The sequence below is a fragment of the Petaurus breviceps genome, unplaced genomic scaffold (genome assembly GCF_028583685.1).
Source record: "Petaurus breviceps papuanus isolate PSGF00001 unplaced genomic scaffold, PetGlider_PUasm1.0 112, whole genome shotgun sequence".
NCBI classification, from domain to species: Eukaryota; Metazoa; Chordata; class Mammalia; order Diprotodontia; family Petauridae; genus Petaurus; species Petaurus breviceps.
This window is the reverse complement of record NW_027185601.1, coordinates 1,194,037-1,221,626: the sequence shown is the minus strand read 5'-3', so window position 1 is coordinate 1,221,626 and position 27,590 is coordinate 1,194,037. Positions and strand designations below refer to the sequence as shown.

At 37.1% G+C, this 27,590-nt stretch overlaps 1 protein-coding gene and 1 pseudogene across 1 annotated transcript in view; both read right to left on the bottom strand.

The window, feature by feature from the left end:
• LOC138157377 (contactin-associated protein-like 2) overlaps positions 1–27,590 on the bottom strand; it is a 2,155,842-nt gene that overhangs the window by 2,108,146 nt on the left and 20,106 nt on the right. The gene's annotated exons all lie outside the window — the stretch shown is intronic.
• Positions 22,427–23,580, bottom strand: LOC138157303 (SPRY domain-containing SOCS box protein 3 pseudogene; annotated as a pseudogene).

Genomic DNA, 27,590 nt, shown 5'->3' with positions numbered 1-27,590 from the left:
AGTTGCTAGCATGGGTGAGAGAGGGATATTTTGCCTAAGGGGGCTTGTTTTGTGGGGAGGCCTGATGGAGGGAAGCCTTGGGGATGACAATGCTCTCTGCATTGGTAATGTCTACGAACTTCTTTATTACCAGATTTGGCTTTCTGGTTATATCTTCTTTTTGTCTTCAAAGAAAAGAGTCTGTTATATCTTGCAACTCAAACCTGGAAATATGCTTCCATATTCATGGCAGCTGCAGTGGGTATTGCATTGGCAATATGCAACTAATGCAAAATGAACTGACCAGAACCAGGAGAACACTGAACACAACAACAACAATATTGTAATATTAAACAACCGTGAAAGACTAAGGTACACTGATTAAGACAATGCTGCAAGATAATTCAAACAGACCCATAATGAAAAATGCAATTCAAGGAGAGAACTAAAGAACTGAGTGGAAACAAAATGATTTTTTAAAGTCTCTTTATGTTTCATACTTTTTTTTGCCTTTTGCAACATAGCTAATATAAAAATATTTTATATAACTTCATATATATATATATATATAATTGATACTTTGCTTACCTTCTAAATGGGTGACAGACATATGTTAGAGAGGGAAATAATTTGGAACTCAACATTTTAAAAAATAAATGAAATCATAATAATAAATAATCACCTAGGTTCTATGTGAATATTTCCAATAATGGGGAACTCATTTTTTTTTTCAGAAGGATTTTTTGGTGTCTCAAATTGTTACGAAGTCCTTCCATAGAATAAACTTAACAGCATCATCCAGTTTTATATTTTGGCTCAATTACTAACTAGTCACTCAGCTTTGGACAATTGTTTTACTTTCTTAGACCTTAGTTTACTTATCTGCTATGTGTAGAAGATGGACTTGATTTTTTCTAAAATTTCTTCCTCCCATGTCAAAAATTCTGATTCTATATTTAACAAGACCAAAAGTTTTTTTTCCTTTGGAGAATTTTTTAGAACTAATTTATCAGGGCTCAGCTTTGGGAAGTTGCTCAGATAATCTCTGCCTGCCAGCTGGGAGGAGCTGGGGCTGGGGGGTTGGGGGGTTCGGTACTGCCTTGACTTCTCTTTGTCATCTGCTTCCTGTACTGAGCTTGGAGTTCAATGAAACACCCACCCAATAAACTTGCCAGCCATTGCCTCTCCCTGCACTGCCCCCCCCCAAAAGAACTAATTCATCCTGGGAACTAATTTATTTTTCTTTTTTTTCCTCTTATGAACAGAATCTACAGGATTTTATACTTTTTTACTGAAACATATTTATGTAAAGCATCAGTGTATTCCCTCTCATCTTTTCAAATGATAATCACTGAGCTAACACTAACCCTAACCCTAACTCCACTCTTTTCTTATGCCCTAGTATGACAAGTGCCATTTACTGAACTAATGCTTCACAATTGGAAAATTATTTTTAACAAGTTGTATTATCCTTACTAAAGAATGAATGAGGGGTGGCCAGGTAGCACAGTGAGTAAGAGCAGCGACTCCAGTGTCAGGATGACATGTGGATCGAATCCGGGCTAAGACACTTAGCACCCACCCAGAAACACCTGGCTGTGTAACCTTGAGCAAGTTACTTAACCCCAATTGCTTAGGGGTGGCCAGGTGGCTCAGCGAGTAAGAGCACCAGCTCCAGTGTCGGGATGACCTGGGGATCAAATCCGGGCTCAGATATTCAGAACCACACCCAGAAATAACTGGCCGTGTAACTGTGAGCAAGTTATTTAACCCTGATTGCTTAAAAAAAATGAATGAATGACCTTATATTTATTAAACTATGTTATCCTGTCACATTCTCTTTATCAATCCCTTTAAACATTACCAAATTAAACATAAGTGAAGATGTGAACATGATTCTACACAACACTAAAAAGCATTCTAAATATAAAGCTAAGAAATCCCAAATGAGTCCATCTAGCAGCATTTGAACAGCTAGAGAGTGACATGAATGAAGTTCAGGTTGGTTATCCTGATCCCAATTTCAGGCTCATAAGGATGGGCTCACTGTGGCACATTTAGCTGGGAAAGTAGAACCAAATCTTGTAAGTCTGTCCTTGCCATGATCTGGTTGTTTCTACCTAACAAGAAGAACTTTAGATTTTGATATAGCACAAACATCTCTCCCTACCCCCTTTTATGTAAAAATATTTTTTAAAAAAAAAAGTAAAAAAAAAAAGTTAAACTTCTCTCCCATTATGAATAACTCAGAGTTGCATAAGTACTTGTGAATAATGAATATCTAATTGAGGTGCCTAAAATATGAATAATGGAGCTCTTCCATACTGCAGGGAGAACCTCTATTCTTATTCTGTTGCAGGATTTTCATTCTCCAGTTAATATACTATACAATCCCTACTGTTAAGTATGAATTGTCACAGATCACACTTTAGAAAGACTAGAAGATAGCAGTGTCATTTCTTCTATTCATCAACCCCTCCCACATCTAACATACACCTGAAGGGGAGAAAAATGAAAGAGCAGAGGTATATTACTTTTTCAATAGAAAATCAAATAAATCTAAATTTTGGATTATATAAAAATAAGAGGAATGTGATCTCTAACCTTTCTTTTTTTCAAAGTAAGGTATCTAATAAAGGGCTACCATAAGATAAGAATCTGAGGCAGATTGGTGTCCAGGGGGCAGTCATGCCATAAAATATTTATTTACAGAAAAATACTACAAAGTTAAATAAGAAAATTTTGACCACTGAAGGAAGAGAGGGAAAGACCCTTTCACATATGTCTGCAATCACTAGGAAAAAGGCATATAGAGAGAAAATAATCTTTTTTGTGAATATAATCTCACTTGGATTGAATTCACATTTCTAGTTTGGTCTCACCTAGGTGTATGCCACCAGCCCTCAACTACTAGAGAATACTATGTGTAAAAGACTATGGTGTAATTGGAAGCAAATAAGACAAAATATGCAAAATACCTCCTCATGCTTAAAGCAATATGTGAATATTAGCATGATTGATTATAAGGAAGGTATAATAACAACCTAGTGGCAAGAAAAGCATTTCTACTTTTACTTATCTTCTCTTCATCCTGAGGCTGATGCCTTGAAGCACTGAATGGGGATCTCTCTAGGCAATGGCCGACCGAGAAGGACAGACATGCAAACATGCTTGGATCTCATTTCTGCAGAGGATCACCAAAAGTAAAGCCACAAGGAATATGTAGACTTTGAGGAAGGCTTTTTTTCTCCAAAGGGTAGCTCCTAGTCCCAGTTTTATCTCCATCAAAGTTACTAGTAGCTGTGAAAAATCATCCTGATGAAAAAAATTGTGTTTGAAGATTTCTTCTCTACCTTTTGAAGGAGAAAGTGAAATATATGAGAAGCAGAGTGGTATAATGGCCAATGAACCAATGTGAAGCCAGAAAGAACTGGATTCAAGCTCTATCTCTAACCCATATTGGCTGTGTGACTCTTGGCAAATCACTGAGCTCCTCAGTACTCTTTGTTATTGTGGTTGTTTAGTCATTTTTCAGTCAAGGCTGACTCTTTTTGACCCCTTTGTGCCAAAGATACAGGAGTGATTTACCATTTCCTTCTCCAGCTCATTTTACAGATGGGGAAACTGAGGTAAACAGAGTTAAGCAACTTACCCAGTGTCACACAGCTAGTATGTGTTTAAGGTGGGATTTGACCTCAGGTCTTCCTGCCTTGAAGCTATGAACTATATCTACTGCCCCTCAGTATTCTAAGTATATATACCAACTGCCCCTCAGTATTCTAAGTAACTCCTAAAAAGCCTACAAATTACAAAGTACTGAGCTTTACTGGTAGAGGGAGGTTCTTCATCCTAGAATTGTAGTCTCTAGGTAGCATACTGAATATAGGGCTAGACCTGGGGTCAGAAAGACCTAAGTTCACATCAAGCACAGATTTTTTTAGCTATGTGAGCCTGGGCAAGTCACTTGACCTGCCAGGCTCAGTTTCTTCATTGGCAAAATAGGGATAATATTAGCAAATATCTCCCAATTGTTCCTGTGAGGATCAAATGAGATACTATTTTCAAAGCACTTTGTCACACTTAAAGTGCTATATAAATGCAAATGATGATGATAATGGTGGTTTCCTAACTCCAAGGCCACCACTATTTCCAAGTAAAAACACATAGGAAAACACCATTTTTTTTGTTTGATTCCAATTCTCTTCCTTAAAAAAAATCAGTATTTCAGATAGCATACAAAATAATATCTCCCATTAGAAAGACTTGACCTAAACATTGCATTCTTCAAATATCTAGTATTCAGAAGGATAAAAGAGATGAATCTACTCCCTTGAAAGTATTGTTTCCAGAGTAATACAGAAGAAACTACAAAGAACAGTGGTTCTGAAACATTTCTGTGACTAACTACATAGGAACAATGGGACAAATTAATTGGTTACGATACAAAAGTCAACTCTTGTTCTGAACTAGGACATCATCCCTCATCTACACACACTAAACTTGTTAGTATTTCCAAAACCTTAGAAACTTTTTTATTCTGTGGTGGTATCATATGCCTCTTATTTATCCCCTTTCTTTTTCTGCTGACTTACTGCCTGTGTTTTGAATGGTAAGAATGTTGGCAGGCCCCTCTGAACAAAATTATTGCTTCCCTCAGGGGCCAGCATACAAGGGCTGCATGACAGTAGTTCCTCCCATCTCCTCCCTCCCTCCCTTTAAAAAAAAAAAAAACTCCAGGAGATGGAACCTAGGTACCATTGTTTTGTTCTGATCTTTTCTGTTTTCAGGTATAAAATATTTCAGATATATATATGTCATTCTATTACCTCATATCATAAAAATTCAGAACGATTGGGGGAGACTGGAAGTTAGCCAGACTTTTAAAGCAGTTATTTATCTTGTATTTCTGTCAAATATGTTGCCTTACAGTGTAATGGAGACAAATCTATTGCTAATACGGAAATGTTTTACATAACATTAATGTATAATCTATATCTGATTGCTTATCATTTCAGGGAGTAAGAGAGTAGGAATAGAATTTGGAACTCAAAACTTTAAATGAAAATGTTAATGTGTGTGTATATATATATATATAATTTGTTTTTTTAAGTACGTAAAACTATTATTATTATTATTATTATTATTATATGGCATCCATATAACATTTTGAGGCTTAAAGAATATTTCATTCAGTCATTTATTCACCAAGTATATATTAAGCTCACTTTATATGCTAGGCACTGAGTATAAAGGGACATGGGACAATCTCTGTCCTCAAAGAACTTATATTCCTTTGGAAGGAAATAACAAGAAGGCAAAGAAACACATTGTACATACACATACATACACACATGCATGCATGCAAACATACATGCACATGCATATTATTTGCCATACATGTGTGAAATGTCTGTGTGAAATATGTATGTGTGTATAATAGGTAAAACAAAACAACGTGGATATTATGAAGGAATTTGTAATGAAGGGGATTAGAAGTAGCAAAGTTATATGGCAAGAAGAGTGTACACTTTGAGTAGAAAAAAATTTGTGTCAAAAACTCAGCCGTGACAGTTACTGAGTACATGGACAGGTCACTTAGGTACTCTGAGCCTCAATTTCCTCATCAGTAATATGAGGATGATGATTCCTGTACTACCAGTCTCACAAAGTAATCACAGAACTATTTCACAGGCTCTCTTATTTCTTTCTACACTATTCATTTCATCAGGAACCATGGGTTCAGTTATCTGTAAGCACATTAGTTTATTATCTACATAGTTAGCACTGATCTCTTCTCATAAAGTTCAGCCCAGTAGAACCAACTACAATATTGGACATACCTAAATGGGTATATCTAGGTAGCTTAAGACCATTACGTTTTTTAAAAGAATTTAATACATACCTGTTAAAAGAATGAAATAGTACTATTTCTATTTGGGAAATATAATCATTTCTTTTTTTGACAATAGTATTTTATTTTTCTTACAATTACATGTAAAGAGAGTTTTAAACATTATTTTTTGTAAATTTTTCAGTTCCTAATTTTTCTCTTTCCCTCCATCCTCCCCTCTCCCCAAGAAAATAAACAATCTTATATAGGTTATATATTTACAATCATGCTAAACGTATTTCCACATTAGTTTTGCTTGCCATCTTCCCCCTACCAAGTAGGGCCAGAGAACAGAAGTAGTGGCAGATATAATATCCAACAAGAACTGGGTTTAAATTCTGGTTCTGCTACTTGCTCATTGTATGACTTTGGTCAAGTACTTGAACCTCTGATATTGGACTAGATGACCTCTAATTTACTTTCCAGCTCTTAATCTATGCTATCATGTAATCTATGATCATAGAAGTTAAGTCTCAAAGAGAAGCAGAAAGATGAACTAAGATAAGCAAATATCATTACATAATCAATCAATCAATCAATAAACATTTATTAAGTTCCTAGTCCATGCCAGGAACTGTGCTACATGTTGGGATTCATAAAAGAGGCAATAGACAGTCCTTGAAGTAGAGGAGCTTACAAATTAATGTTCGCCTTTGTATTCTCATATCTTCTGTGCTTATGTCTTTGCTGCTTATGTTTCACTGTTTTCTTATTTGGTTGGACCAGAAATCCTAATGTTCAGGGAAATCAAAAGTACATGAAGTCCTTCCAATGCCAAGTGAATTGAAAGTTAACAAAAATGAAGTAAATATAAATTGTCATTGCATAAACCCTTGAGAATGTAAGATTTGAAGAAATAGAAAAAAACATTATGCGTTTTACAAACATGTTTTAAGAAGTAGCCTTTTGTAATAGAAAAACAATGGATGCGGATAGAGTTAAAAGGCCAAGATTAGAATTCCATCTTCAACCTTACAAGCTTTATGAGTAAAGAAGTTGTTAACACTTTCTAAGCCTGTAATGGCAAACAAATAAGTACTTAGCACCTTGTTTCAGCTACTTAAGTACTTCCAACCTTGTTTGAGCCCTTGTGCTTTGAAGGTGGGAGGAACTTGCTGATGCAACAGGAAGGGGTGGAATAGGAAGGAAAGCCACAATATACAAGAAGGAGGACAGCTGGGACAGAGCAGAACTGAGAAGGGGAATGGTTGTAGAGGCCAGGCACTATATCTGTTCTGTTGTGTTTGTGATACTTTGTACAAAAGCCCTTCCTTACTGGAAGCCCTGAAAGAGGATTTTCATGTTTTCTGTTTAAAGAAGTCCTGCAGGAGGGTTTCAGAGGTCCTGCAGCTATACTGATGATTTGTGTTAAGTTCTCAGACATTGTTTGTGTTGATTTCCCAGGCAGATAGTGAATTGATGATGGTGCCTGGCAATGTGTGTGAATGTTATTTTGGCTCTGTTAAGCTTTGTCTTCCCAGAAACAGAAACAGTGAAGGACTTGAGGTGGACTGGACACTGTGAGCTTCAATATGCAATAGGAACTGGACACAGAACTGGATGAGGAGTTGCACAAGGAGCTAGACGAGGAGCTGAGAGCTGCTTGCCTATGAATCCAGGGAGCTGGACTTATGGAAGAAGAACAATGGAATTCTGGAGCCAGTATCAAGTCAAGATGAAAAGACCTCCCCTTGGGTACTTAGTGCTCACTGACAAGATTATGATTTTCTGTGATCTAGGGGTGGGAGAATTTTGTACTCTGTACCTTGTACCCCTTGAGGATGATTGAATTAAGGGTGACTGGAAACTAATCTCCAATCAAGAATAAAGAAGACTTTTTAACTAAGATATCAAGACAATGCGATCTAGGGGTGGGAAAACTTAGACCTTTGTACTTTGTGGACCTTAAGGAGGATTGCTACTTAAGGATGATTAGGTTAAGGTCTTACTTAAGTCAGTCTGTTTAAGTTTAAACAAACTTAAGTTTGTTTAAAACTATGTGTCCATTTTAAGTGAAAACTATGTGGCCACTTTAGTGATAAGTTCTTATGTTATATCATTGTGAATCCTATACTTTGGTTTCTGTGAAGGTTTTGCTTAATTTACTGCTGAATAAATAGAGAGCTCACTATACTATGTGATCAGAATCTTAGAGCTATGGACAGCAGCAGTCCTTTTGAAAGCTGCTTATGCTTGGCTTTACAATGTGTCAGTTTCCTCATCTTTAAAATGGGGATAATAATGTTTGCAGTGCTTCCTTCCTAAGTCTTTTGTAAGGAAAGAACATTGTAAAACTCAAAACCTTTATAAAATACATAACTCATGCAATGTATTATTCTAGAACCTAGAGAAAAAACAAGGTGCAATTTCTGAAATCATGGAATTCATATTCTGCTGAAAAGAACACAAAATGTAAAGAAGTTAGCAAATATGTGGATGTGTGGGGATAAAAAGCATAACAATGAATAGAGCAGAAAAAAAGCATTAAGTAGAAGAACACACATGAAATAAATCATGAGGTAATCCAGGGATTTGAAGCTAGTGTAAAAAAAATGTACTCCAGACCTTTACTAAGACTTTGCGGTGCAGGGAGGGGGAGATGTGAGAAAATCCAAATTTAGAAAAAGGTAAGTACTCCAGTTCAGCTGGAATACAGATTAATTCAAGGGAGTCATATTTGATAAACTTAGAAAGTTAGGAAAGAAACAGACTAGGAAGAGATTTCAATGTCAGCCAGAGGAATATGTGTTTTATCCTATACTTGGTCACTAAAGATCCTGGATAAAAGCAATGGAATAGTTGTGTTTTATAAAGAGAAGTTTGGCAGTTGTGTGGAAGAGAGGTTGGAGAACTGAGAGACTAGAAGTGAGAAATTCAGTTAGGAGACTATGTAGAGGTTGGATTAGAGAGGCTAGACACTGCCAGTGAGAGACCTAGTGAGGATGCTTTATCCTCCTGTCTCTTCTAAGCAGGGAATGACAAGAGATCAGAGAGAAGTATCATATATGAGAGAAATTGCTCAGGTTAAATCCAAATGACTTGGCAATTGATAAGACTAAAGAAATAAGGGAAGGATAGCAGTCAAATGTTACTTAGAAACTATGAAGCTGAGTAAATGGTAGATGCCCTCAACTTACGTTCTTTCCTCTGACTTAAAAAAGAGTGAATTTAAAGGAAAAATGTGTTTAGCCCAGAAAAATAATAAGTTCTATTCTCCTAATATTTTGATATATTTTAAAATGTCTTCAATATGTTTAATTTATAAAATCCAACAAGCACTTGGTCATGTGGAATTTGAATCCAAAAGAAAGCTTAAAACTCGAATCATAGGTCTAGGAACCATCTGCATAGGAATGATCATTTGATGTGAAAGGAGACCTGTGATGTGTTGTTAAGAAAAGGAATTCAAAGGTCAATAGGATCTGAGCCTCCTTGCATCATCACAACCAGTTCTTAATTTCATAAAATAGAAGGACTGATAGGGTAAGGTCAAAATAGCATCCTTAACCACAGCTCTCTCGATCTTTTTTTTATTTAAATTTTAAGAAGTAGGGCCCCAGGAAGATTTCCATCATCCCATGGAATATGTTAGATTCAAGCACCAAAATGGTGTTCTGATTGTAAGTTCAGTTATGGTTAAACTGAGTGACCCAGTAAAACTAAGGAAAATAAAAAAGCCATTCAGCAGTTACCACAGTTCACAAGAGCATTCTAAGAAGAGGTCCAAGAGCAGGATTTATCTCATGTCCTCTGGTGTAACTTTACTGTGGAGAAGAACTTTTTAGCCTTTGAGAAGAGCTAAAGAAAGTTTCATTACTACTGACTGAGAATGCTGACTGAGGATAGTTAAAGCCTTTTTTTGTTGTTGTTGTGGGCTAGGGAGGATTAAATCAGAGCCTGCCTAGAAGAAGGTGAACGGAGTTGCCAGGGATTTGGAAGAGAGTAACTGAACTGAGATTAACAGATGACATACAGTAGGAAACTGAGAGGCCTGAAAAAGGCTTTCTGGAAGGCCACTCAGCATGGTAACACCTTCACACTTGTAAATGTTATGGACAAAACTATTTAGAAGTATTTTCTGTGAAGAAAGAAATTAAAAGAAAGGACAATTAATCACAGCACTCCAAAGTGAATGGTGCAATGTGTTAGAAGAACTGGTTTAAAATATTTGGAGTTGAGAATTGATGCCTGGCAAAAAAGAAGTACAAAAGGCAAAGGTCAGCAGAAGTTGGGGCGGGGCATATACAGGAAATAGCCACACTATGATTTCAGTAGAGGAGAAAAGTTTGGCTATTTAGGAAGAGTGAGCTATCCTTCCATGACAGTGCTCAGGCCACTCATGTTCCCTGAATGTAACTTCTTTTCAAAGATACTTTGCCCAATTATGTTTCTCATATGTGAGTGCCACCCACATATAATGATACTTTCCATCTAGGAGGACTCGTATTCTTTCCTCGACTTAAGAGGCATTATCATGGGATATCTCTCTTGGATTTCATTTATATTAGGAAGCTTTTAGTTAGTCATACATACATATATTACATATATGTATACCCACATTTATATAATTATATGTATGCATTTGTATATACATATGTGGGTGCCTATATATTGTAAAGCCATGCATGAGCAGCTTTCCAGAAGACTGCTGCTGTGAACAGCTTTCAAGATTCTGATTGCATAGTAGAAGTGAACACTATTTATTCAATAACAAATCAGAGCAAAACATTCACAGAGAATCAAGATGTAGCATTCACAATGTTACAACTGATTACAGAAAATCAAAATACAGCATTCACAATGACTTATCACTAAAATGGCCACATAGTTTTCACTGAAGTGGTCATAATAGTTTTCAGCAAAGTACAATCATTTAGTAACTCAATAATTCAATCATCCTTAAGGAGACTTGCCTTCTTAAGCATCACAAAATAGAAGAGTCAAAGTCTTCCACTCATTGGGGCACATTAAGTTACAAATCAGTCACTATTCAGTCATCAGTCACTATTCAATCATCAGTCACTACTCAGGCATCAGTCACAACTCAGTAACCTCTTAAGGGGTAGTGGAAAATACACAGACCAACCAGCTCTTGGTCACAAGTAAGTCACAATCTTCTCAGGAAGTACACAATATCCAAGTCTTCTTTCAGCTTGACTCAAGGCTGGCTCTCAGCTTCCATGGTATCATTTCCATGGTCCTAGTTTCAACTGTCACCTGGGTTCAAAGGAAGGCAGCTCCCAGTTCCTTGTCCAGCTCCTTGTCCAGTTCTTCATCCAGTTCCCATTCCATATTGAAATTTACAGTGTCCAGTCCACCTCAAGTCCTTCATAGATCCTGTTTCTGGGAAGACAAGCTTAACAGAGCCACAATAATATTCATATGCATTGCAGGCACCATCATCAATTTGCTATCTGCCTGTGAAATCAACTCAGACCCACAAACAAGATCTGAGAACTCAACACAAGTCATCAAGATAGAAATCAACACTGCGCCACAAACAAGGTCCAAGAGGTCAGCACAAATTATCAGTAAAGTCCCAGGACCTCCAAAATCCTCCGCCAGGACTTCTGTAAACATACAACCATAAGATCCTCTTTCAGGGCTTCCAATAAGGTCCCACAGCTTCTATACAAAGTATAACAAACAAACCAACACAGACAGAGCAGACAAACAGAGTGCTGGGATACCACATGTACTCTCCTTGACTCTGCCACCAGAAGAGTCCTCTTTTCAGCTTCTGCTGTCTCTAGCACTGGGGCTCTCCTTATATAGTCATTAGCTCCTCCCCAGGAGTTCACAAGTTGTAGTGTTCACATGTTCTGCTTCTTAACAGACTGAAACAATGTGTTAATTCAATAGCTGAAACAAGGTGTGAACCACTTTTGTGCTTGCTATTACATGTATGTATATCAAATGTAACAATGAAGCTTGGAAAGTGGAATATCATCAGCTAAATGTTATTGTTATTCTTAAGCTTTTCCCCCTCATCTACTTTCATGAGAAACAATCTTTAGTGTGAGAAACTAAAAAAGTGTGATAAGCAGGACAGAGGGGAGTGAGAATCTAGAAAACTCTTTGTAGTTTGCTAGAAGTGATGCTTCTATTTATGCTGAGCTTCTACATTTAGCAATCTAAAATTATAAATAAAATCATGATATTTCTGATCCTAAGTCAGAGTGAAACCTCTAATAGAGACAGAGTCTAGTGATCAATAAATCTAGGTTAAAAGGGAAATGAAGCACAAAAATATGACTGAGCCGGGTTTGATCTTTGTTCCAACGAATTTGCTTCCTACAAGGAAGGTGAGGAAATCTCCTGGAGAAGACAAAATATCCATCCTAAGAAAAGCTTTATGAAGGCTATTTTCTCATGATCTTCCTCTGCTACATGAAACTGAAAATTTCCAGTAAGGAAATCTACCGAGGGACTACCACTTTACCAGAAGAGGAAGAATACTCTCAGCAATAACATTATGAATTTAAATGTTATTTCTGTTCAACTCTTCTAGAACTCAGAATCAGTTAGGATTCTGACTCAATCCTAAAGGCACATGTTATCTAGGTCTACTCTATGTTGCAAATACATTGATTCTTGGGTTGAGGAATCTCATTCTGACAGGATATAGCCATTTTAGCCAAGATTTTAAAAAGTAAACTTCTTAGGACGGAACTTTAGTCCATGTGTGGAGTAAAAAATACTAAGATTTTGTTTGTTTTTTTGTTTTGTTCTATAGTCCAATGACTAATTAAATTATATCTGCATCCTTCTGAATTATCTATAGATTTTTTTAAAAGCCTTTGTTTTTTTTATGCTAAAAAGAGTTGTGGAGGTGGGATTATAATGCTCATTCTTCCTCTTATGGCAAATTAGCTGATGACTAGGTCTGAAACCAGAAAATGGAAGAATATATAATCTCCACAGTATTATATCTAGGAGTACTATATCTGAACATGAGGACATAGGACTAGCAAAGCATCATGAAAAAAATAGCTATCTTAGAAGAACAAAAACAATGTCCAGCTAAAACTCCATGGTATGTACATATATTCAATAAAAACTAGACATTCTGAAAAGAATTCACATCTGACAAAGACCACATGCCTGTTAGACACTAGACAATGTGAAATAAATGGCTTAAGATATAGAGAAGAAAATCAATGAAGCAGGAAGATGACATACATGGGGGAAATGGCAGTCTTGAATCTCTAGAGGTATGAATCTACCCACTATCCTTGTGTCTTGATCATTTATATTTCCTGTTTTTTTCTGTGTATCCCTGATATATATATATTTCTGTAAAAGAAAACCCCAGAGTCTATCATTTAATGACTTTGCCTTCAACTAAGTATGTCTTTATTTAACTAGCAAATATAAATACACTGCTATTGAAATAAAGAATGTTTTTGCTGAGAAGTGCAAGTGCTATGAAGACTTACCATATAAGCTAGGAGTGCTCCTAGATGCTAACAACTGTGTCCTAGAGGATGCTACCATAACCATTACCAAACTTTTTTATGGCACAAGCTGGTTGTTTTTGTGAGGTCTAGAAGAGCCTACTTATAGCTGTCAACTATTTCTAGAAGGGTGAGTGACTGAACATAAACAGTGTAAGGAATGCAATGGTAAAATGCTGTTCCAATCATTTCTTTCTTCTCTTGTCTCAACACCATGGGATACTTCAAGTATTGTAAATTCCAAGTTTCTTTAGTGCTCTGTTTTCTTTCTAAAGTTGGGATGAGAGGGTTGACTCAAAGAAGCTTTCTGATGTTACCAGATTCTATGCCATTTCTTCCTTTTGGGGGACTATACTTCTGGGATGTTTTCTGGGATGATTTTTCTCTTAAAGTCCTGCTTTGGAGAATTAATATATCTATTTCCACTTCCTTAGTGACAGGAAATAGTTTCTTCCAATGGGTCATTAAGTCCTTTGGCAAACCCTCTTGTTTCTTAATATTTGCACAGGCTACTACTCACTCTTTTCCCAAAAGCAAAGCTTAGGAAAGGTATGTAAAGCCAAATGTCTCTTCAGATGCTTCAAAAGCATCTTTAATTCACTCAGACTGCATCTTCTTTGCCACCTCTAAAACAGACTCTGCTAGACTAATTATTTGACATGACAATTTGCCCAAATGGAGCTTGTGTAGCATATAAAGCTTGAGCAAAATTGTGGCAAATAGGAAAGGGGTAGATTATAGCCTCAGGAAAGAATAAATAGCTGGCAAAGAGGATAGGGCAAAGTCTTGAAGGATAGCCAGTTTTGGGGAAGGGAATGATTCAGCAAAGGAAACTGAAAAGTAGGAGGAGAATGTGCCAAACAAGAGAGGGTGGTTAACAGAAATGGTGGCCAATAGGTAGAGAGGTCACTAAACATGAGTTTGGAAAAAAAAATCATCAGGCAGCAGTAAAGAGATCTTTGATAACCTTAGAGAAAGAAGTTTTATGTTGGTAATACATAAGAGACAACAAATGTTTATTGATGACAACACCGGAAGTTTAGTTTCCTAAGGGGATACCTAGATTCAAAGAATCTTATGGAATTGTGCCCTTATACCCCTTATTATCTCTCTTTCATTCAATGATCCGGGTGTTTTCAAATAAGCAGCTGAGGCATGTGTTGTTATTAATGCTTCCTGAGCTATTAGGTGACTTGGGCTTTAGTTTCAGTTTTAACACTGTGACTGTGGATAAGTTTCTTAAACTGTCTGGTCCTCAGTTTTCCCATCCAAGAAATGGGAGAAGTTCAATTCAATTCAGCAATCATTTATTAAGCACCTACTTTGTCTTGGATGTTGGAGCTATAGAGACCATGAAAAAACATTTCCTCAAGAGCAAAACAATAGATCTTGAGAAAGTTATATTCTTCTCAGGTATGTAGGTGTGGCAAGGGGAAGACATAGATGCATTTAAGATAATTTCACCAGAAAGATCATATAACTAGGGAGATCAGGGAAGTCATTCTGTCAGAGATTATACTCGTTCTTTAAATGAAACTAAGGGCTAAAGAAGGAGGGATCACATTTTGAATACTCAGGATAATTGGTGCAATGGCATAGCTATAAGATATAAAATGTCAAGAATGCAGAACTAGCCAGTCCAGCTTAGCTGTAGTATACAGTGCACAAATGTGAATGAAATAAAATATATCCATTAATGTAAGATGAAACCAAATTATAAAGAGCTTTTAATTCCAGGCTGAGAAGTTTGTATTTTTTTTCTAGAACCATTGGTAGAACCACTTTTAGAACTATGGTATATTTTGATGGTGGTAGTAGCATGACCAGATCTTTTCTTTAGAGGGATTATTTTGGCAGTATGTGGCTAGACCTCAGGGATAAAGTGAAAGCAGGGAAACCAATCAGGAGTCAATTATAAAAGTCCAAGTGAGAGATCCTGAGATCCCTTCCTAGGGGAACAACTGTGTGCGTGGAGATAAGGGAATGGAGATAGCAATTTTTTAGAGGTAGAATAGACTAGACTCGGGAACTAAATGGGGTGAAACTGGAAAAGAAGAGTGAAAAATAGCATGACTCAAAGTGTATATGACCAAATCCTAAATGATTTCAAATATCAGTGCCACCATCAACAGAAAAAAAAGTAGAATATCAGATTAGCATTACCTATCTCCTATGGATGTCATAAGGATATAATGATCCAATGTTGTAAGGATAAAAAGGACCTTAGAATCATCTAGTTGAACAATCTTATTTTATCAATGAGGAAAGTGAGAACCAAAGAATTAAAGTGAATTGCTCAAAGTAACACTAGTAATAAGTAGCAGAGTCAAGAATCAAGGGCAAGTATTCTGATTTCAAATCCCCCACTGTATTGTATATAAAGGTATTTTGGGAAAAATATATCATATAAATTTGAGCTAATATTATCATTTATTGTCATGTGTGTTTAGCACTCTCACCCTGTAACTTCTTTTATTTTCAATAGTTGAGGCTAGAAAATGATAAATTCTTATTCTTTGTTGATTAAAAATATAAAAGTGGTTTTATTAAGATTTTTTATTCCATATGAACTTGCATTCATTCCCTTCTAGCCCTACTAAATTATATTTAGAATCTGGAAGGTAGACATGATATTACGACTTAACTAGACTTTGCTATATTTTCATAAGGAAACAACTTATTCCACTAATCTTTTTTTTTTCTCTAGTATGGTATGCTTCCAAAAGTTTAGTCAAGTATCCCTGGTCACCAGACTTAATGCTTCAGGGAACATCTTAGGTTTCAAAAAAAAAAAACAAACAAACCTCTCATTATATTTATCTTCAAGTAGCCATCAAAATATATATGATTAGGAAAAGGAATAGGAGAATAACTTTGAATGTTCTCAAATTTCTTAACTGCATCTTCAACAAAGATCATTAATGCCATTGTTTGACTACTCAGTTCTCAATTCCATGAAATCTGAAGAACCAATCATACTTTTTGTCTCTTTGTAAAAAGTGTACACTTGCAATGTCCTGACTTTTACTAATCTTACTTCAACATCTCATTTCCATACCACCATCACCACAACCTTGCAAAAATGACTGCTGAAGAGATTGCCTTTTGTAGCTATTGGTAGTTATAGTGGGAAAAGACTCTAAAAGGCTTTTTCTAACTTGAGAAAAGTTGCCATGACAATTTAATGGTCACTTGAGCTGGAGTCAGAAAATTAGGTGCTTACCAAGCAATCTAATATTTGTATTGAAGATATTACATATGGGTGAAGAATTCTATTTTAAGATTATACATGCTGGGGTAAAATTCACTTACATACATTCTTTACCAAAACCTCTTGAGAGATTAAGGATAATAGATCCTCTCTTTCTTATACTCTTCTCATATAATAATGATATTAATTATTTTACTATTCGATTAATAACATTGTGCCCAATTTTCTATTAAGCAATGAGGTAAGATTAGCTTTATATTTACTTCATGAAGTATTATCAAATGTTCCAGTTAAAGAGTGTTTTAATCAGCTACATGTACACAAGTTTAGTTTCAGTTAAACTCATCTATTCGCAGGGAACATAGTGTAATGTAATGCCAAAAGAAGGCAACTTCCCAGGTTCAAAATACCAGCATAGGTGCTCTCTATTTTATTTAGTGACAAACCAAGAACAGAGAAGATCAAAACATGACATCATTCCAAATACAGCATTTACTAAGTGTGATTAAATAATCTCCAAGTACTACCCCACCCCAGGATCTTCCAATCATTCAATCAATTACAAAGTCTCTGTTCTAAATACTTCTCCACCCCTAGGCTATACCTTAATTAAGTCCACCACAAAGCCCCTCTTCTCAAATGGAGATTAGTTTCCAAACATAAGGTCAAAAGTTCCCCACCCCTGGATCACAATTGAATCTACCCCAGAGTTACATTAAGTTTAAACACAGCACTTAATACCCAAATGGAGGTCTTTTCTTCATCTTGACAAGAGGCAAGTTCTCAGCAATCTTAGTTCCTGGGGAGACAAGGCTTAGCAAAGCCACAAGATACATTGCCAGTCCCTTCATGAATTTATCCTCTGTCTGTAGAACAGTCCTAGAACCCCTGAACACATTAGCAAAGCCCTCTCCCAGGATTTCTGTAAACATACAACAAGAAAATCCTTCTTCAGGGCTTCTGAACCAACAGAAAGGCTCCCAGACCCCTGCAACAACAGCACTGTCCCTCACCAGTGGACAGTATTCACTCTGTCTGCAGGACAGTCTCCAGACCCCTGCAACAACAGTACTGTCCCTCACCAGTGGACAGTATTCACTCTCTGTCTGCAGGACAGTCGCAGGCCTTCTTAGCGAACAGCCAGGTTCCAGGACTTCTTCAACAAAAGGACAGTCTTTCACCAGTGGACAAATCTGGCAAAATAACATCAAAACAGACAGACAAAGTACCAGCAAAACAGCCATGTCTCCTCAGTCCTTGGCAGCTCAGGGGGCAGGTCTCAAAAGTCCAGGGCAATTCAAAGCGGCCACCAGCAATTCTCTTAGTCTCTCTCTCTCCACGAGGTGCTGCTTCCAAAAAGATCTTCCGCCTCTCTCTTGTCTCTCCAAATCTACATCACCAGCTCCTCCCACTTCAGGACTTTCTTTTCACATCAACAAGCCCATCCCACAGGTGGGATTAACAAACTCTGGGTTTTAATACAATCAATTTGAAAACCAAGCCAATACAGGGGAATCTTTAATTGCCATTACTATCACACATAGGTGCATGGAATAAGCCCTGGATTTGGAATCAGAGAACTAGTGTTTAAAACTAGGGTTAACCATGTATTTGTAGCTGTGGTGGTGTGTCTCACCTTATTGTTTCTCAGTTTTCTTATATATAAAGTAATCAAGGTGAACCAAATGATTTCTAAGGTCCTTCTAGTTTTAAATAACATGATCAATTTCTGGATTACCACCATCAGTGATGTTGTAGAATATAATACTAATATGGGCTTGATTTGATTTTAGAGTTATCTTATAGCTCCAAAATTCTGTCATTCTGATCATAATTTACCGCATTCTGTCTTCATGGAGTTTGATGAGCAAAGACTTAGTTGTATATGTTTTTAAAAAGTAATTATTACAGAGATGCTTTCCTAACAGCAGTGATGTTATCACACTCTCACCTGTGGCTTCAAGAAACTGTAGCACACTCAGTGGTCTCACCCCAGTAAAATCACCTTGGTAGACAGGCTAAACCAGGTTGAGAATAACCAATAGGACCCAAACCCATTTGTGAATTAGGGGGATGTCTACCCAAACATGTAAAGGTTTCCCCTAGCAGAATGGGTAAGTGAGAACAATTTGTTCCACCTGGCATGAAGGCAGCTGAAGCAGGCAGAGCACTCAGAGTTCAGTCAGACATTGAAGATACCAAGATCATCCACAATATCCCACTCATCTTGAGCTTTATGTTGCCTTTGGACTTTGATGACTCTGGAAGAGAGAGTGAGGCTGATAGCTTTATGCAACTCTGCCTCATTTAAACCCAATTGACATTGAAGTCAAGATGTCACCCTATAATGGCACTGGTCCTCTTCAAAAACGAAGGATGAACAACAAGATTCTATCACAATAAGATGACATAACTCTATAAGGAGACATTCAATCATATATCTTCCCAATAAAAAGATAAACAAGAACATATCAACTCAAATACCACTTAGGCACATATTAGCTGTAAGACCCTGGTCTAGTCACTTAATCTTTATCAATTTCAGCTTTTTTATGTGAAAAATTGTGATAATTATAGGGCCCTGAATTCAGAGTTGTTATTAGGATAAAATGAGTTGAAATTCATTAAGCGCTTTTCAACCCTTAAAGTACTGGACCAATGCTAGATATAATTATCATCTTTATATGCATGCTTTGATGTGCCAAAATTCCTAAAATACATAGAGGAAAATATTAAATAATATGGTTTTAACTTCTATATTTTTCCTAATTTTTATCTGCTTCAGCAATTACCTTTACTGTTAGATGGATGAATAGGATGCCAATTAAGAGTCAATCAATCAGCAAGCATTTTTGTGGACAAGGAATGATAAAGCACTAGCCTATCACATAATGGGCTAAATGGCAAATAAACCAAAAATGTAGAGTAATTCATATTGAAATCAGGAGCTTTGAAACAAGGGTACTCAAAGAAAATTCACATATCTAGAAAGTAAGAATCTCAAACCTTCTCACTTAAATGAATTATTGCCTAAACACCAGAATCATTTTAAAATGTATTCATTTTCCTATTTCTAGCTGAAACTCTTCATAATACTAATAGTAAGAAAATGGAGATCATGGAAATGGAGAAAATGGATAAAAATGGAGAGTTGTGGAAACACGACCTGAATTCAAATCCTGACACATTACCCACTTGGGCCCTGGGAAAGACATTCATCTCTCTGGGCCTCAGGATTATAATCCCTATAGTCTCTTCCAGAAATAAAATCATGATCTCATGGTTATCACCAACATGTAAGCTGAATATCAGTCTGTCTCCACACTTTATAGGATCATTCAAGATGGCTTGGTTTATAGACTTTGGTGTATACAACCTGTACAAGTTTCCAAAGCAATGTCAAATACATGGCATTTCTGAAATGAGCTTTTTAAAATCCAACACAATAATACCAAGTCAGCATCTAAGGAAGACACGGAAGAGCACAAATTACTCTTTGGAATAAGAGAATTTGCGCAGCAATTCAGTGACATTTTTACTCGTCAGTCTCATAATAAAGTATGGCTCTAAAGAAGGGTTAAGCTGTGATGAGACTGAAAGGCAGCAAAAAAATTCCCAGTTTCCACTGATGGGAGAAGAACTGTTACAGAAATCAGGTCACAACCTCAGAGCTATTCTTACTGCTTTGATCTCCCTCACTCTGGTCTCCGCCCCATCATATCAAATGAACTTTCAGCACATTCCTAGCAACCATCTCTTTCACAACCACCTTAATTATCAGGTTGTAACTATTGTAATTGCTTCCTAATTTATTTCTCTGCCCTTAGTCTCTCCTCTCTCCAATTTACCCTCCACATAGCAATCAAAATAATCTTCCTAATGCTCAAGTGTACCATATCAGTTACCATTTAGGAACCTTTAGTCATTTCCTAAGGCCTCAAGGATAGAATATCAACTCTTCAATTTGTCATTGAGACCCATTTATAATATGAACAGATTATCAGCCTTAAAGACTTATTTCATATTATTTCACACCACACTCTCCATTCCAATTCAGAAGGTCAACTTTCTGTTCCCTGAAGTCAGTATTATATCTCTTGCTCAATGTCTTAAAGAATTCCTTTCATACTGGGACCTCTTATTATCATTAGCTTAATTCAGAACTTAGTGGATATATTTCCTTCTAAGAGAAACCTTTTTCCTTATCCCTCTATTTGTCAGGTTTCCCTTCCTTCTTATATTTCTTTATCTGTTGTAGTTATCTTGTATTTCTTTATCTATTTATGCATTTTATCCAATCAATATTATATGAGTTCCCTGAGTATATACAGAGTTTTTGATTTTTTTCTTTTTATTTCCAGTACCTTAGTACTATTCTGCACAACATGGATTTCATTCCTAGCTATCTCATTCACTACCATATGATATTTACTAAATTTATTAAACATATTAAAATATTGGTTCCCTCATCTATATAATGGGGGCAATAATAATATTTTTATTGCCTATCTCACAGAATTTATAATGGGATCAAAAGAAAATGCAAAGTAATTTGCAAATCACAATATGCAACGTAAATGCAATCTATTATTATCATTATTGCTATTATTATTATAAGGATTACTACTTCATATTCCAGAATAAAAAGATACAAATGTGCTAAAACTCACAATATTAATAGACCGAATGCCAAATTAAAGCATATAATTAAAAACACCCCCACAAAGCAATCCAACAGTAGACACCATGCCATTTGAATTACCAGAGATGATTAACAAAGGAAAAGTAACAAAACAAAACTGAGTTTTTATTTCCATCTTTTCTTACACTGGATATTATTCCTTACTACCCTGTCATTTTGAACATTAACAAAATCATAATATACACTTATCAAATGATACATTCATAGAACGGGAGAGCCTAGGTTGGGGGATGATATAGTTCATTTAGACCAAACCCTTCAGCTCACAATGGAGAAATTCAACCTCAGAAAACTGAAGTGATTTCCTCAAAGCCATCTATCTAACTGGTGCCAGAGCAAGGACCAAATCTAGATCTTCTGATTTCTAAACATCTACTCTTTACATTATATTTGCAGCCGCCCATGAAACGTTCCTCCCAGTATCAGCTTCTGCCATTTCCCTTACTTCTTTGGATACTAGCTGCCTAGTGTGAGGAGTAAATAAAGAAGCGCAAGAAGAAGTAAGCATAAATGTCCCAAAGAAGATATATGGCAAATAAATTCATTAGATTTAGAGGGATAAAGGGGATGTGGCAAACAATTAGGGTTTGAAGTTCTTTTTTTTTTTTCAATATAAACTATTTTGACTTTATTACAGTGATTTGATACAATCTTTGATATAGGAGAAGAAGAAGCTGACAACATGCAAAAGCAGGTTTTTTTTTAAGTTCTAGATCCTAGATTTGGAGCCCCAAGGGGTGGAGGGAAACATAGACACCAGGCTTTTCTCCTCATCTCTCTCAGTTGAACATTTGAGAACAGGTGAGGCTAGGCTGCAGCGTTCTCCTCAGCTCCCTGGAGGCGGGAGTGATCATATACTGTCCCCAGAGGGAGGCAGTAGTACTCCAGTCTCAACCACCCTGAAGAGGACCTGCAGTGACCCTTGGGCTAAGTCCAGAATAAGGGCTCAGGGAGACTTACTGTGTTCATCTTTTTCTGAGCTGATGCTCTTGGGTTCATGGCACAGTCTTCCACTTCCAGTCCAGGTGAGGAGCAGGTGCTGTGACCTAAACCAGTTCCTGAATGAGGTGAATATCTTGGCAAATTCAAACCAGTGCAACTGGCCCCGAGGATGGGGACGGGCAACCTCCCCTCCCAAACCTTCCTCTCTTGTCCCAAGAGTGTGTGGAGGAAAGGGAAAAGAAAGAAGCCACCCCAAGCCCAACAAGGCAGTTTTCATTGGAAAATAAGTTAAGTCCTTCGACACCTCTTCCTCTGACATGGCTTGGCCTCTGGGGTCCCTGAGCATGCTGACACCTTGTGTGATGGTGATGGCAGGGGGTTACAGTTCATGCTTAGGACCCAGCCCAGTTTGTTGTGCAGCACCTGTTTGAGGCCAGGTGGCAGAGGCAACCCTTCCAGTGTGTCCCCAGAGTCAGGCAGCAGTTGGCGCAGGCAGTAGCAACACAGATACTGCAGGGAAGTGAGGATGGTACAGGAACAGATCACCTTCATGATGCTCTTGGCGGCAGTGGAGCAAACCACGGGGTAGAACTTCTTGTTCTGCAGTTTGGTGTTGGCAACTCCTATGCATTTCCTGTTTTTGAAAAAGGTCAGGGTCCCATGCCAAGTGTCTCAGTGAACCCCGATGTTGGAGACCTGGCCAAACCGTGATGAGAAGCTCATCTTGTCGACCTTGTGATGGAGAAGTCCTGTGTAAGAGAGGCCCCAGCTATCTTCATCCTTGCCCAGCAAGCTACAGAACATGTGGCGATAATTGTCCAGATTAACATCTGATGTCCCAATGCCAACCATCATATCAGTGCCATAGCCTGGAGAAGTCACCTTAATCTCCCAAAAGCGATGGCCTTCACACAGTTCCTTGTTTCCTCCTATGGCTGCTGTGCCACAGCTATATTCCATGTGAAAATTGACTTTGCGGTTGTCACAACTCAGCAGAGTGGCTGTTGATTTGTTCAGATCATCCCATACCCAATCAAAATAGTCATCTTCCTCTCCACACTGGCAGTCCCTGCTTCGATGGCTGGGGTGGAGGCTGGCACAATACGGAGTTTCACTTTGGCTCTCACAGTCACAGTAGGTCTGCACAATCACAGGCACAGCACTCGGGATGGATGGTGGCAGGGAGGGGAACTCTGCCGGTGAATCTGAGTCACTGTCCATCGTAATCATAGCCCCAGTTGGTGGTGCCATAGGCCAAAGCCACAGCTTGGGCATCTGCCTCCCGGCGGACCCCACTCAGAACAAAATGCCAGGCCTGGCTGCTGCGGGTGCGTTGGGCCATGGCAGAGAAGATCTCAGGCGCCGCCACTGCCGTGCTCCGCTCCAGCCCTGCACTCTGACCTACTTAGGGTTTGAAGTTCTTAAGGTCAGAAATGAAGCAAAATGGTGACCATGGTGGAACGAATTTTCCTCTTGGTTTACGGTCTGTCCATGCCTATTTCCCTAATCTATGAGGATAATCTAGTCATGGCAAAATCAAAAGTTTAAAATAGAAGATGAATGGAAAATCACTGTCAGGAGTTCTAGCATACACTGGATCCCAATCTATACCTTTGTGATGAGTCCTAGATTCTGATTCCCTAAGACTTCATCTAAAGACTGATTTTAAAGGAAATGTTAACGGAAAATCAAAAGGTGCTGTGTTTTGTTATGTGTGGCCATTTGCCTAGTCACGGGATAGTAAATAAACCAAATGGTGTCTTCCCTAGCATTCTAGAATCTGAAGTAACCTACAAACTATGGAGATGAAAGGTGCTATCTGTATACAGAAATATCATGATCTTAATGTCATATGTCACATAAACTATGATTGTTATTTTTAATTGATCCCATGAAAAAAGGCAAATAATTATACATACATTCAAAGCATTTCAGTCTATTCCCAAAGACGCTCTGACAGTTCCCATGACTGACGTTCAAGTGATTATGTCAAGTTCAGAGGGGAGGCAAAATTTTGGCAAGAAAATGGGAACTTGAGCACAGAAGATTCTGATTGGGGAAATCTATAGTGACCATCAACCTTTCTATAAGTGAATAGTCATATATCACAATGGAAAAGTAGGGCTTGAATCTCTAATAAGGCTGTCCATTATTGAGAACCATAGAGAACCTAGCACTTTGTTGGCATTTCCACTCAGCCTGCTGGAGTGACTTAACTTCCAGGACAAATGTGGTACTCCTAGCTTCCAATGAAATAGCAATAGGCTTGAGGTCAGCATCTCCACCTGGTCATTAAATGATCAAGAGTTCAGTGAGTGAAATTTAGAAGAGTTTTAAATTAAAATGATGAGTTTGAGTAAGCTATTGATAGAAAAGTAGATAAGTGTATAAAAACTGATTTTGAAGTCAAAATAAGATTAAATGTTTAAAGACAAATTGTTACAGAAAAAAATTGCATCTATACTATGCATTATTTACCTTGCAAAATTAAATAAATACCAGATCCATACCTTTTTGTGTTTATTGTTTTGACTTTCTTTCTTTTGAAAACATAGGTAATATTCTGGAAAGTAACTTGGAACTATGCTCCAGTAGTTATACCATTTGAACCAATGATAGCATCATTAGATCCAAAACAATGAGGGAGAAATATATGTGTGTATGTATATGTATATGTATATATATTATATGTATGTGTATGTATGCATATATACACACATAATATATACATGTGTGTACACATATGTATATAATGTATACATATGTATACACAGAGTAGCTTGCATCTCTCTGTCTCTTCTTTGTGTGTGTATACATTAAAAAGTTTCTTAGTAGTAAAAACTATAATCTAAGATGGTACAGAGATATCAAAATATTGGGGAAATGCATATTTTTAACTAGTGATATATAAACGTAACAGAATATTAATATGCCATATGAAATGGACACTTTTAGAGGAAACTGGAAAGATGTTTGTGAACTAATGCAATTAGGTGAGAAGAACTTCAAAAATAATCTATATAATGAAAATATCACTTACAGTCTCTGAAATGTTGCAAAGAGTTTAAAATTCTGATCAAAGCCATGAAAACGCATGAATTCAGAGGAATAAAGAGGATATAAACCACTTACCTCCTGCCAGAGAAGTAATTGCTTTAAAATGAGGAATAATACTTACATTTTCAGACATGGCCAGTGTGAGAATTTGTTTTGCTGGATATTTCTAATGAGTGCCTTTTTTTCTTTTTTTTTAAATTGTTCAACTAGAGATAGAGTTGGAGAGGTAAATACTTACAAAATATAATAAAAAAAAGTAAGAATAATGATTTGTTCTCTTAAATAGAAAAGACTAAATATAGGGTGCATTATTTTGAAATGGAAAAAAGAAAACATTTTATAAATATGCCTTTTCAAAAAAGATGCTGGTCATTACAAATAAATATTTTCTTAACAGAGTTGATCACTATAGATGTTTTCATTATTCTTCCTGCTGAACACTTTTGAATTTTATCTACCATAGTTATTTTAGGTAGGCCAGTGTTGCTACATAATCTGATCAATTACATAGATTCTCTGTAATTACAAGTAAAGTGTTGTTTATCTTGTTTGTTTGTTTTAGCTTAGTTAACATTCACCAACTGACTCTTTCTGGGTCTTTAATAGGGTGGAGTAAATAACTGGTAAGAAAAGGAGCTGAAAGTCACCATTGTTCATTAAAATGAACAAGTGCTGATAGTCAATAAACATTTCCTGGCACTTTTTAAGTGATGGGGAAACAAATATATAAAAAGACAGACGTTATGCTAAAGGAGTTTATAAACTAGCAGAGGAAGTCAATACAGAAAAGCGAAGAGGATAGGATGTAAAGAAGGTAGTCTATTCAGGGACGTGGTGGAGAGAGTACACTGCTGCCAAGTGAGAAATAAGGAGATAGTATGAACTGACTTACCTCCTTAAACGAAACTTTTGGAGTTCATGGTTCTTTCGTTCTGAGGGGAAGAGGTTAGTGATTAGGGAAAGAACCAAGGCTGATGGGATCTTGAGGGACAATGAGGTTTCCCAACAATGGGCTTTCTGGGACAGGGTAGAGAAGTAAGAGATGACCCAGAACCGGCAGTCAGGGGTTATTAGTTAGGTACATAGTGAACAGTGAAAAACACTTGGACTCAAAATGACCTGAGATCAAATCTTGACTTAGATAATTGACTAGATAAATCATTTAACATTTCTGTGCCTTCAATTTCCTCAACTGTAAAAGAAAACCACTGAACTTGGTAACCTCTACTGTCCAGTATAGCTCTAAATCTATAATACTATGATCCTTCTTTAACACATTTCAGTGAATGTGCATTAGTTTCTGGTTTCCATAGAATAAAAGATCTCAGTAATTGTGGATACAAATGCTTTTAGTTATAAGATTAAAAATCTTTGGCCTTGTTAGATGCTCCCATTTTCTATGAAACTTTTATATTCTTTCACATTACCAAGTGGACAGCAACAGTCTTTAAATCCTTGGCTACCAAAGTCACTTTCCTCGAGGGTCTCCTCCACAGATTTTTCCCTTGGTCTTCAATTAGTCTGTTCCAGTCAGAAGAACTATCTTATTCATCTTACTAGAGGTGAAATCTTCAAGAAACTCTTTTCCCCTGCTTTTAAACTATTTTCTATGCATGACATCATTACTTATGTGTGAAGATCTGTTTTCTACCCAATGACAATAGAGCAGCTTTCTTCTGAAAAGTCACATCTCCTTCCTCCCTCAAGACCTTTCCCTAGTCAAAATCTTTCTCTTCTTTGAAAAGAGTACATTGCTTTTTCAGCCTGGAGCCACCCATACTACTTAGATGCAAAAGAGACCCAGTAATATTTGTGGAAAATAAAGTTAATGTGATCCCAAACACAAATTATAGCCCAAAATGCCAATTAAATAATATTTTATTACTCAGTTATTAATGTTTTTCAAGTGACCATGTCACATGAAAAATAGGGTATCTTTTCACATTTTCTTCATTCTCTCTCCTTGGCTCCCTTACCTTGCCAACAACAAAAAAGCTTAGTTTTCAGAAAAAAACATGTGTACAAACATCTAGTTAATCATTGTTTTAATTAATCCTTAATGGTATTTTTCTCAAATTGCATGTAAAGACAGTTTACAACATTCATTTCTGTAAAACTTCAATCTTGGGGCATACGGAGGCCCAGACAATGAGGGAGCAGCATGTGGAGGCCAGACAAGGCCCAGACAAAGTGGCAACAAGTTGATCCACCAAGACCAAGGGACATTCCCAGGCCTATCACCACAGGGCTGGGATCTGTCAGAGCTGGGTAAGAGACAAAAGCAGGGCCCGTGGCAGTGGCAGCAGCTACTCCTGGGACTATCAACCCACAGCCTGGAAATTTAGAAAGCAC